The sequence below is a fragment of the Sinocyclocheilus rhinocerous genome, unplaced genomic scaffold (assembly GCF_001515625.1).
Source record: "Sinocyclocheilus rhinocerous isolate Xijiao unplaced genomic scaffold, SAMN03320098_v1.1 scaffold708, whole genome shotgun sequence".
Lineage (NCBI taxonomy): Eukaryota > Metazoa > Chordata > Actinopteri > Cypriniformes > Cyprinidae > Sinocyclocheilus > Sinocyclocheilus rhinocerous.
Window position 1 is genome coordinate 719,626 of NW_015635523.1, and position 10,209 is coordinate 729,834.

General features: G+C 36.1%; 1 protein-coding gene across 1 annotated transcript in view; it reads left to right on the forward strand.

The window, feature by feature from the left end:
• pknox2 (pbx/knotted 1 homeobox 2) overlaps positions 1-10,209 on the forward strand; it is a 75,784-nt gene that overhangs the window by 15,057 nt on the left and 50,518 nt on the right. Inside the window, exon 2 of the mRNA XM_016561370.1 lies at positions 2,213-2,284. The gene's annotated coding sequence lies outside the window, so the exon portion shown is untranslated. The remainder of the gene's footprint in view (positions 1-2,212; positions 2,285-10,209) is intronic.

Consider the following 10,209-nt stretch of genomic DNA (forward strand, 5'->3'; position numbering starts at 1 on the left):
AGATATTTTCTTGTAAATTAAAAAAGTAATGCGTTACTTTACTAGTTACTTGATAAAAGTAATCTAATTACGTAACTCGCGTTACTTGTAATGCGTTACCCCCAACACTGATGCTAATAAGCAACTAGTTCATGAGATTTGGTCCTGACTCCCTGTACTAAAATGTTATCTATTTATTTTAGTGTTGGGCGATATGCTCAATTTTCATATCGTCCTATCGTCAGCCTTTGAGATCGCCGATACACTGTATTATCGTGCTAATTTATGTAATTGTTTAGTTTCATTGCGAGAAAGTGAACCAACTCCAGCGTAAGGCTAAAAGCAGCCTAATGTTTTAAATATGACTGAATTTGTATTTAACATGATAACAAATTAATAGAAACATCGTAAGTTACATTGCTATCGTCAAAGGCATCAGCCTCAGGCTGATGCCCACAACCCTACTGGAGAAAGCTATCTATTAGCATTGGCATTCATCACAAAAACTTTTCTTTGTCCAAAAAGCAATCAGGCACTGGTAAAATATTTAACCTGTAATATAATGAAATGTACTAAGTTTTATTTTGTTAGAGTACAGCTAAAGGCCTGTTCACACCAAGCTGAGTGTTCGATGCGATAAACAGTTTATTTTAATTTGAATGAATATTCGCAATCGCATGCTGTAAATGTGCTGACTATTCGTGTTAGTGTAAACAGGACTTAGGTTTAAAATGCTGTGAGAAAAGGAAGATGCTTTTTGGTGTATTTATGGTATTAACCAACAGTGAAACAAACCTATGCTAACCAGTTTGATGTTGACCACCTTGACTGGACCCCCTGCTACCATTCCACCATTCACCATGGCAGCGTGCAACATCAATGCTTGTAGTAAACTCAGCATGCAGTGTTCAAACCTGTGCCAAAGCTAACCTGTTTATTGATATTTTACTTACAATCACAAGTAGCCTCCCAAGTGTTATGTGAAAAAAATAATGACCAGTGTTGTTATTGTTAAATAGAAGTAACCTGATTAAAAATCATTAAATGAAGCTGAATAAAATATAAATATTACATGAAAAACTAGAAATGTTGCCTTCTCAACTAACTGAAATGAAATAAATTTAAAGACCTGGGGCCTCATTTATAAAACGTTGCACAGAAACCATCCTAAATTTGATCTTACGATCATTTCTCAAATATGCGTATGGGTGATTCATAGAATGAACGTACATACAGACAAAATGCATGTATGCCTCTCTTTCAGATGTGAAATCTATGAATCGCAAATGATCTTTAACTTGCGCGCAGCTGAATGGTTTTAGCTCTCTGTCTTGTAAACGACTCCTAATTAATGTCATTAAGATGCAAAAGATCGCAGTCATCATCCAAATTCTTTAATTTAGAACAGCGAGCGAGCTGCAAAAACAGCTTACATTTCCAAAAACCTGTAGTACTCGAACAAAAAAAAGTGCGTACGTCTGCTCAGACCCTGACGTGACGCTAAGCACTTTTCCACGTCAAAGCCAGTTTTTACAAATATGAGCATTGGCGTGGATTTAAGCGTAGACACACTCTAAGATTAAATCTGAGCATACGCACGCTTTATAAATGAGGCCCCTGTTCACACCAAGAATGCTAACTATAAATAGAACTTTATATTAGCGTCCACATCAACACATGATAACATGCTGTTTGTTATAAGCCTGCTGCAGTTATGTAATCTGTTGCTTTAAATAATCAGGCTCATTAAAGTCAGATAGATAGGATGATGTTGGGGAAAGTTACTTTTAAAAGTAATGCATTACAATATTGCGTTACTCCATAAAAAAGTAACTAATTACGTTACTTAGTTACTTTTTATGGAAAGTAATGCATTACGTTACTTTTGCGTTACTTTTTAAATTTTGCCCACCTACCCAAGCTCACACACACACACACACATACAGCCTCTATTAAGCCAGAACAGCAGGATACACACATACATATACTTTCATGCAAAATATCAAATTACTTTTCAAATTGTGGGTCAGCAGGCCCACGGGTATCACGCAGCGTCAATAAAAAAGATCCCTGTTTTCCAAAGCATGCGGTGTTGCTTATACCTAAATCAACATTTTTGCTCATTTTACAAGTTGTGCTGTAATGCGGCTGGAGTAATAATCTCAGGTTTGCTATTAGAGCGCAGACCGTTAGATGTAACTGTACTCAGAAGGCTTCTTTTCTTGTGTTGTAGACTGTCTGGAGGGCAGTGCGCTGTCGGACCGGCTCCAACTTCAGATGCTCCGATGCTGAGAACAAGCAAACTGTAAGTTCCTAATTCAACACTTCCATGTCCATTCAAAACACATGTGCTCTGTTCCAAAAGATGGTGAGCTGCCTATGTAGGCAGTATTTTTAGGCATCATAGATATGCCCCTGATGCAAAGGTTGTTGTAGGTCATCTAAGATCAGGGTTGGGTAAAATTCTTTAAAATTTCTATCTATCTATCTATCTATCTGTCTGTCTGTCTGTCTGTCTGTCTGTCATTTTATCTTTCACTATTTATTATTCTGTTCTATCTTTGTTTAATCTATCATTCAATTGTTCTATATATTGTTCGTCATATCATTTTGTTTATTTTATATTTTTTTCAGTTCTGTCATTTGTTCTATCATTTGTTCTGTCGTTTGTTCATCATTCTATCATCGTTGTATCATTCAATCTGAGTCAGTTATATCATTTTGTCTGTTTCTGTCTATCATTTGTTCTGTCTCTGTATTGTTTGTTCTATCATTCTATCATCCATTCATTCTATTATTCTGTCAATCTACCTTTTATTTGTTCTATTGTTAATTAGTTCTATCTATTGTTTGTTCGATCACTCTCTTCTTTATTCTATCTATCTATCTATCTATCTATCTATCTATCTAGATATTCATTCATTCATTTAATTCTATTAATAAACTGCTATTTTACACAAATGTTTGTCTGAGCTGTTAATATCTTATGCTTATCAGAGTTAGCTTAGCAACATGCTAACAACAAACTCCATAGAAATTAACTGTAAACTATGCACTTAATGTGAAAAATTTTGTGCTATGGCACTTGTTTGGCATTGCTGCCTCAGTTTTCATTCTCAGTTCACCATTTATGAGGTTCAGTTTCATTTTAGGATGCTAGCAGCTGCTTATGTAGGCAGCAGACAGCAAGGCAACTCACTAGGTGTTGGAACAGAGCCATGATTGTCGCCAGATTATTTTCTTCCATTTTAATGTGAGAAAGGTAAACCGTGGTTGTTTGCACAAATGCGCCAAGCAGCTTTTGTAGTCATGCATTAAGTGCAGTCTTTCATAATAATACTTTTATATATAGTTTTTTTTTTTTAGCATTGATAGCAAATAAAATACTCTCACACTTATGAAGATGGCTGATAAATATGCAGTGTCACCTATCGAGCCGCCTAGAATATACAAACCTGTGATTTCTCTGCAGTGATATTGCTCTTCTGGAGTCGCTGAGTTATTCCTTGCTGGTTTAGTCAGAATTGGGCATTTACAGAGGAATTTCGAAATGAATTTTCCAGCGCTTGCTGTTCGTCTGCAATCACCCCGACTGTGTTGTTTAAGAGTTTGTTTCCTCACTTTAATAGCACTTTTTGTTATGTCCTTATAGAGTGCAAATTTGTTCGAAAACACAATTTGTGTCTTTAAAGGTTTGTGGGCCCAGGCTGGAATTACGTTGTGGATGAGTGAGAGAGGCCGAGTCTGAGGGACACATTTGTGTGTGCGGCAATATACAGAAGGGTTAACTCTTTGCTTTTCAGAGGGGGTAAAAGCCAGGCAAGTCTCTTTAATTGAGTGTGAAAACAGCTGGGTATCTAGAGCCATTTTCCCCCACAGCAGCATGGAAGTGACTATCTCAATATCCTCCTGACTCTAATCGCTCATAACCCCAAATTCCCCCTTTCTTTCTCTCCCTCTCGCTCTCGGAGCCCTGCCGAGGATTGTTTTACGCTTAATTTTGTTAAACCTAATGAGATTTCCCTAATTAAATCTCCTCCTGACTGGAAAGCTCTCTCTCCTGTCGAGTGGAGTGATTGTTTGTAGATCTTTTTAGACAAATAAACATTTTCGGAGCGAAAGCACAGTGTAAGAGAGATGGAAGGAGCCTGCATCTTTTCATTTTTGCGGTAGCAGCCCTGTGCTACACTCATCATGCTTTGCTTAATGTCTTTTCACCTCATTTTTCACCTTCTCAAATGATCAATACTAGTTCCTCAGGTCTCATATTACAGCTAAGATGAAGTGAATTAACTTATTGTACATTATGTCAAATCTTAACCGGGAGCAGTGTTGGGGAGAAACCAAATAAATGTAGCGATGCTATTAACTTTGTAGTAGCATAACAAAAGCTCAGCTACCTTCAAAACTGATTCATTTTTTTTTAGTTATAAGCCACTAATAACTACAATGAATCCCTTAAGTCTGATTCTTTTTAATGAATTGGTTAACTTAGATCATTTAAATACATTGACTTGTGTGATGATTTGTTCAAACTGATTCACTTGGATGAGTCATTTAAATGAATCCGTTTAAAAAAAAGCCACAGATTCATTTGAGTAGATTAATCTGTTTAGAGTGAGCATTGTAGCACTGTATACAGCATTATTATATTGTGTGCAATTTCACAAAATGCTACTTTATTGTATTAATATACTGTTTATTTATTTATTTATGAACTTATCCAAATTTACTAATTTGAACCATGGCTAACCTTTATGGCTAGGTTTTAATGTAGCATCCCCTGTGCTGTGAAATAGTAGTGATTCTAGACAGATCCACGACTGAAAGCCTCTTTTATAGAAGCAATATTGTGATTTATATAAGGTTGTATGAATATGTATGTAATGTATGTGTGTGTGTGTGCCAGGATCTTGTTTTGTGTAGGAAAGTGCCGCTGGGTGTGTCTGTTCCATTGAACTCTCTGAATAAAAGGCCTTGAGAGTATTGTTGACTGCGGTCATTGAGCTGGTATTGTGGATGCCCCATGGGAGACTATTGTGGGACTCGACCTTCTGTTTCCCGTGCCGACTCCGGAAAGCTAGTGCCAAGACGCCTTCACACACACATCACAGACACACACCATTCCAACCAGACCCTATTCTTTGCCCCTCCTGTGGACCGTTGGGCAGTCTGCCCAGCTCTTGTGAAAGGTGCCCTCTGATTTTACCCCCTCTGATCAGGTTTCTGCCACCAGTTGCCCAGTTTGATGTGAGTAAGTAGGGTGAGGAGTCAAGGGAGATGTCCTGGCTTCTGGCACCAGCAGGCCACACACAACACCTAGATCACCATGTGACTGTTCATTATTCAAGGACTGACTTGACAAAGCGTCCTTTGCGTGGAATGTAACCGTTGTTTATTTGATTTCCAGAAAGCTCTATTTAAAACATGAAATCAAAACAAGCCATGCACAATGCATCAGAGCACGTTAATCAAAAGGGGGGGAAAATGTATTGTAGTTCTAATTATTTTTTCTTAAAAATGTAATCATTTTCTGCATTCCTGCAATCAGTTTTCTGCTGAAATAATCAAGGCTGTGGCAAAATTATACTAACTAATAATATTATAGCTTAATGTTTTCATAATCAAAGACCCGCCTACATTATTTATGCCACATTGCAATGTGTTTTTGGCATCATGAAGGTACACTGAACTAAAATCAACCTGTTAGTTGACTTCAAATCATAGAAAACATTTAATTTCAGCAGATTCTAATACTAAAAACGTATTATTTCCATAGTCTTGGAAAAATATAGTGGAATTTTAGAATGGTAATTTCAGTTCCTGGAAAAGCATTATAATTCATAAAATCTAAAATGCATGAAAAAGCCATGGACATTATTATAATGAATATATATTTTTCTAGCTACGCTTAGATATAAAATATTTAATCACTTTGTGAGTAAAATACTGAGGGAAAAACATGAAAACAATCTGGAAATTTATTGGTGAAAAGTTGTGTGAATCCTGCATTATTTATTATTATTAATGTTATTAATTTATTATTATTACGGCTGCAGAAAGAGCCTTTGCAAAACATTTAACTTCCTTATTTCTATGTCAAACATCATGTAAGGCAGCACTTTATTTTATCTATTGGTATTATTTTTGTGTTTTATATTGTTTTCTTGGACCTAGGATGATTATTAGAAAGTAAATGTGGTCCATTTTGATTTCATGTTGCCGTTTAATAGTGGATATTAATATATATATTTTTTCCGTATGGCATCAGTTTATGTGGGCATTAACAGTACAGTACCTTGTGTTATTGAGCAGTTGATTAGTATGATTCCTTTTGCTCTTTCTATAACAATCTCAACCTCATCATCATCATCATCTCCACCACCCTTGGCCTTCACCCCGAGTCTGTTCCTCATCAGCCTCGATTAGCATTATGTTGATTTAGCCTAGCAGCCCCCACCAACCCAACGGAGGCTTATTAGGTTGAATATTTTTTTTATTTATTCCCGTTTTCTTGGGGTCCCTGTCGGCATTTCCAATTACTCTCGCCGTTCGGCTGTAATTGCCTCCGTGCTAATGGCTGCCAGACAATTGTGCTAAATGAGGTGAAGGCGCGAGGCAGCGAGCTCGACTTCATTAAGAGCTAATGGGATTTTATTGGGGGGACTGAAGACCCAGCTCATCAAAAAGGAGAGATGGAAGGAAAACGAAACAGATGGAGGAGAAGAGGCTGAGAGAGTTTTATAGGCGTTTTCTTCAGTGTCTGCTTGTCTTAAGTTATGTCGGACAAGAATGCGCAACCCTACTGTTTTACCGTTGCCGAAATACAGACAGACACACTTGAATCTCTCAAATGCACAGACACACGCAAAACATGCGCGCTCTGCTAAGCAAACATCCATGTGCATGTAACTGATAGATACTCATATAAACGCATTAAAATTCAACATAATGTGCATGCTTGAAAAGATGAAAGAGATGGAATTACAGTGAAGATTTTGTGATAATCTGTGCATGTCAATCTGATTACACAGATTTCTTAGATAACATCAATCGAGTGCCAAACTTTGCGCTTTAAAGTGTGCATCACTTCTAGCTGAAAAGAGCATTTGCTTGACAGCAATCTGGAAAAAAGTTAGTTTTTCATTGCAGCAGTTTTATGTCACGAGTAGATTGTTTAGATATGATGAAAGATGCAAAACGGCATCACGTCTGACTGGATGTCATATAGATGTTAAACAGCTCTTCAAATCAACGTCAGAGGAAAAATGTTATGTTCATTTAAAACTAACCCATAAACCACTGAAGTGTGTTTTCGTTTTAAACCTTGTTTATCTCTCTCATTTCAGCAGATTTATATCTGTGTGTGTAAGCCAGAGACAGAAAATCTTTTTGGAGCGCTAATACTAATAGAAACAACCTGACATAGATAGCAGTTCCTTAGTGGGTGATTTAACTGTCTTTTGTCATGCTGTTCTGCTTAAAACAAACGCACTGCTCTGTTAGTGTTTTCAGGGTTTGGCTCTACAGCATGTTTACTGAGAACAGATGCTCTTCTAACTTTCTGAACACTAGCTGTGCACACTTGCTTTTGTCGTTTACCATGCTTCATTTTTTATTGTAATGTTTTTCATAAGGTTTTATGGTTTTACTTTAAAGATACCACTTTAGTTAATTAAAATATGATCATAAACTCTTATTTTTTGCAATTACTTCTATTTTATTTGTATGCACAATATATTTTATATAAGTAGAAATTTATTTTATTTTATTATTATTATTTTGTTCCCATAATTCAAGATCATATAAAATGGCTTGACAAATGCAGATATGAGCGTTTTTTTTTTTGTTTTTTTTTAAGCAGAACATATTGACAGGTTCATCATTTTCTAATTGCCAAGTCACAGCCATGAACATGATTTGCTACTTTCTATTCAATTGTAATGGCATTGTGGGCGTGACATTCTCTTACTAGAGACATTAGATTGGACAAAATCTGTTTAGTGCAGAATGAGAATATTTTTTTAGAGTAGAAATACTGTAAGTTTTATTTAAATTTTTTTCAACAAGTAAAATTTTTTTGACAGTATTTCTATTCTAGGACCCCATGAAATAAAGTATTACGGCATTTAGGCCATGTTTATTAGTATTCTCTATGAATGTGAATTAAATTTTAACATTTCTATACCTTTTTTTTTTTAGATTTACATAGCAGTAAGACAAAGCAAATTTTAAGCAAATCATATAATATTTTATATAAGTTTAGCAGCAGTTTAGCTCTACCTGTCACCGCTGCATACAGATCTGTGTGCTCAACCACAGGGCAGCTGCTAAACTGATTCAGAGACAGTGTTACCGTGTAATCGGGTTATCTCTCGAGGTGGAAAAGAGAGGAAAATCTATGCCCTGATTAGATAAAAGGCATAGCTTCCAGCCATAACATCTAACCATAATATGACATCGGATAGGCTCTGGCAATGTGAAAAATAGGTCTCTGTTTTTGTCATCCTCTGTTTTTTTATTTATTTACTGTAATTTTAGATTTTAGAGGGGAACATCTGTTTTGATTTGAATGTCGGATAACGACGGTTTAATGGATCATGCTATGGATAGAGTGAAGAACCGTGGGATGTTCGTGATTGATGTGGATGGGAGACTTGAGTCACCGGCACCGCTCTGGTTTTTCAAAATAGTCTGCCAGGGAATTTTTCAGGGAAGGGTAAGAGTGAACGTGAGAGTTTGGTGAAGAAGCAAGTAAATGAGTGAATGAAAGAGACTGATATGATATGTTACCAAATGAAATAAAATATTCAGTGGTAAAAAAAAAACTTGCTTTCAAATAATCACTCCTTGGTTGGACTTGTGGATGTTAAGCTTATAATATTTGAGATATAATGTACAGTTAGTACAGTCATTATCACAAAAAAAGGTAAATAAATAGACCCATATTATTTTATTTTTGAACTTTACAGATCAGTGAAATTCCCAATCAGGGTAGCTTTGGATTGTTTTGGCATTTAAAATTATATTCTATAACCAGTAATAAATAAACGCATAAATTGACCATACTGACATTAAAGGGATAATTCACAGCAAAATATTAATTCATATTTTCTCACTCTGTATAACTTCAATTTCTTCCATAGAACACAAAATGAGATAATTATAAGCTATAAAGTTTTAAAACAGACAAAACATTAACATTAAATCGCCATTTACTTTCATGATGTGAAAAAGAGCGGCTTGGATGCTATACATATCATTTTATGTTCCACAAAATGATAAAAATTATATTTTATTTATTTTTTATTTTATTTTTTATAAGAGACCATGGAATAATACGAAAGAAAAAAAAAACTAGGATAGCTATATAATTGTTTGCCAGGGGCAACGGTCAATTAAACAGTTTAACAGTCATTATTTTCAAATATTTGACTATAGAACACCGCGATTGACCAATCAGAATCAAGTATTGAAGGGAGACGAGCAATAATTCTGATATTGTCTAATATTATTTTTCCCCTTACCCCTTGTTACATCAGCAGAAAATGTTATTAAATTTTGATGAAACTTTATGAAAGCAAGCATTGTTGGTCTTTAAAGTAACATGCACTGATGAATCATGCACAATAACAGCAAAATTTTCATTAAGAAAGTAAATGGGGTCAATTTTGCTTTTATGTTGTCTTTAACAAGAAACAGAGGGCCTTAGGTTGAATTCTCTGCTCCCATGGATATATTTTTTTGTAGATATTGATAAAGAAATGAGAGAGCGGGTGACTGAACCAACGGGTGAGTCAGAGCGAGGAAGAAAGAAAGTAACCCTGTCCCGGCGCTAACAGCTGTGTTGCAGCTGCCAGTGGCTCCTGCTGAGGGTGAGCAGCTCAATTCTCCAGGGTCAGATCTGTGGTATGGCGGTATCCGTGGCAACGGGCTTTGGGCCTGTGCGGCAAGAACAATCCTGCCTCTGAGAGCCGAGCGCTGTGCTCTGAGCTCAACACACCGGAATGTTCTACACCAAGAGAGGGAAAATGGTGCAGAGGAAGAGGGTGAGGGATGGAGACAGAGACGAGGAAAAGAGAGAGTGAAATGAGAGAGCAAGAGGGGTCAAGAAAGCAACAGTCACCCTTCAGTGGAATTGACATTAACATAAAAGAAATGAGTATATAGTATCAGTATATATATATATATATATATATATATATATATACAGTGGGTACGGAAAGTATT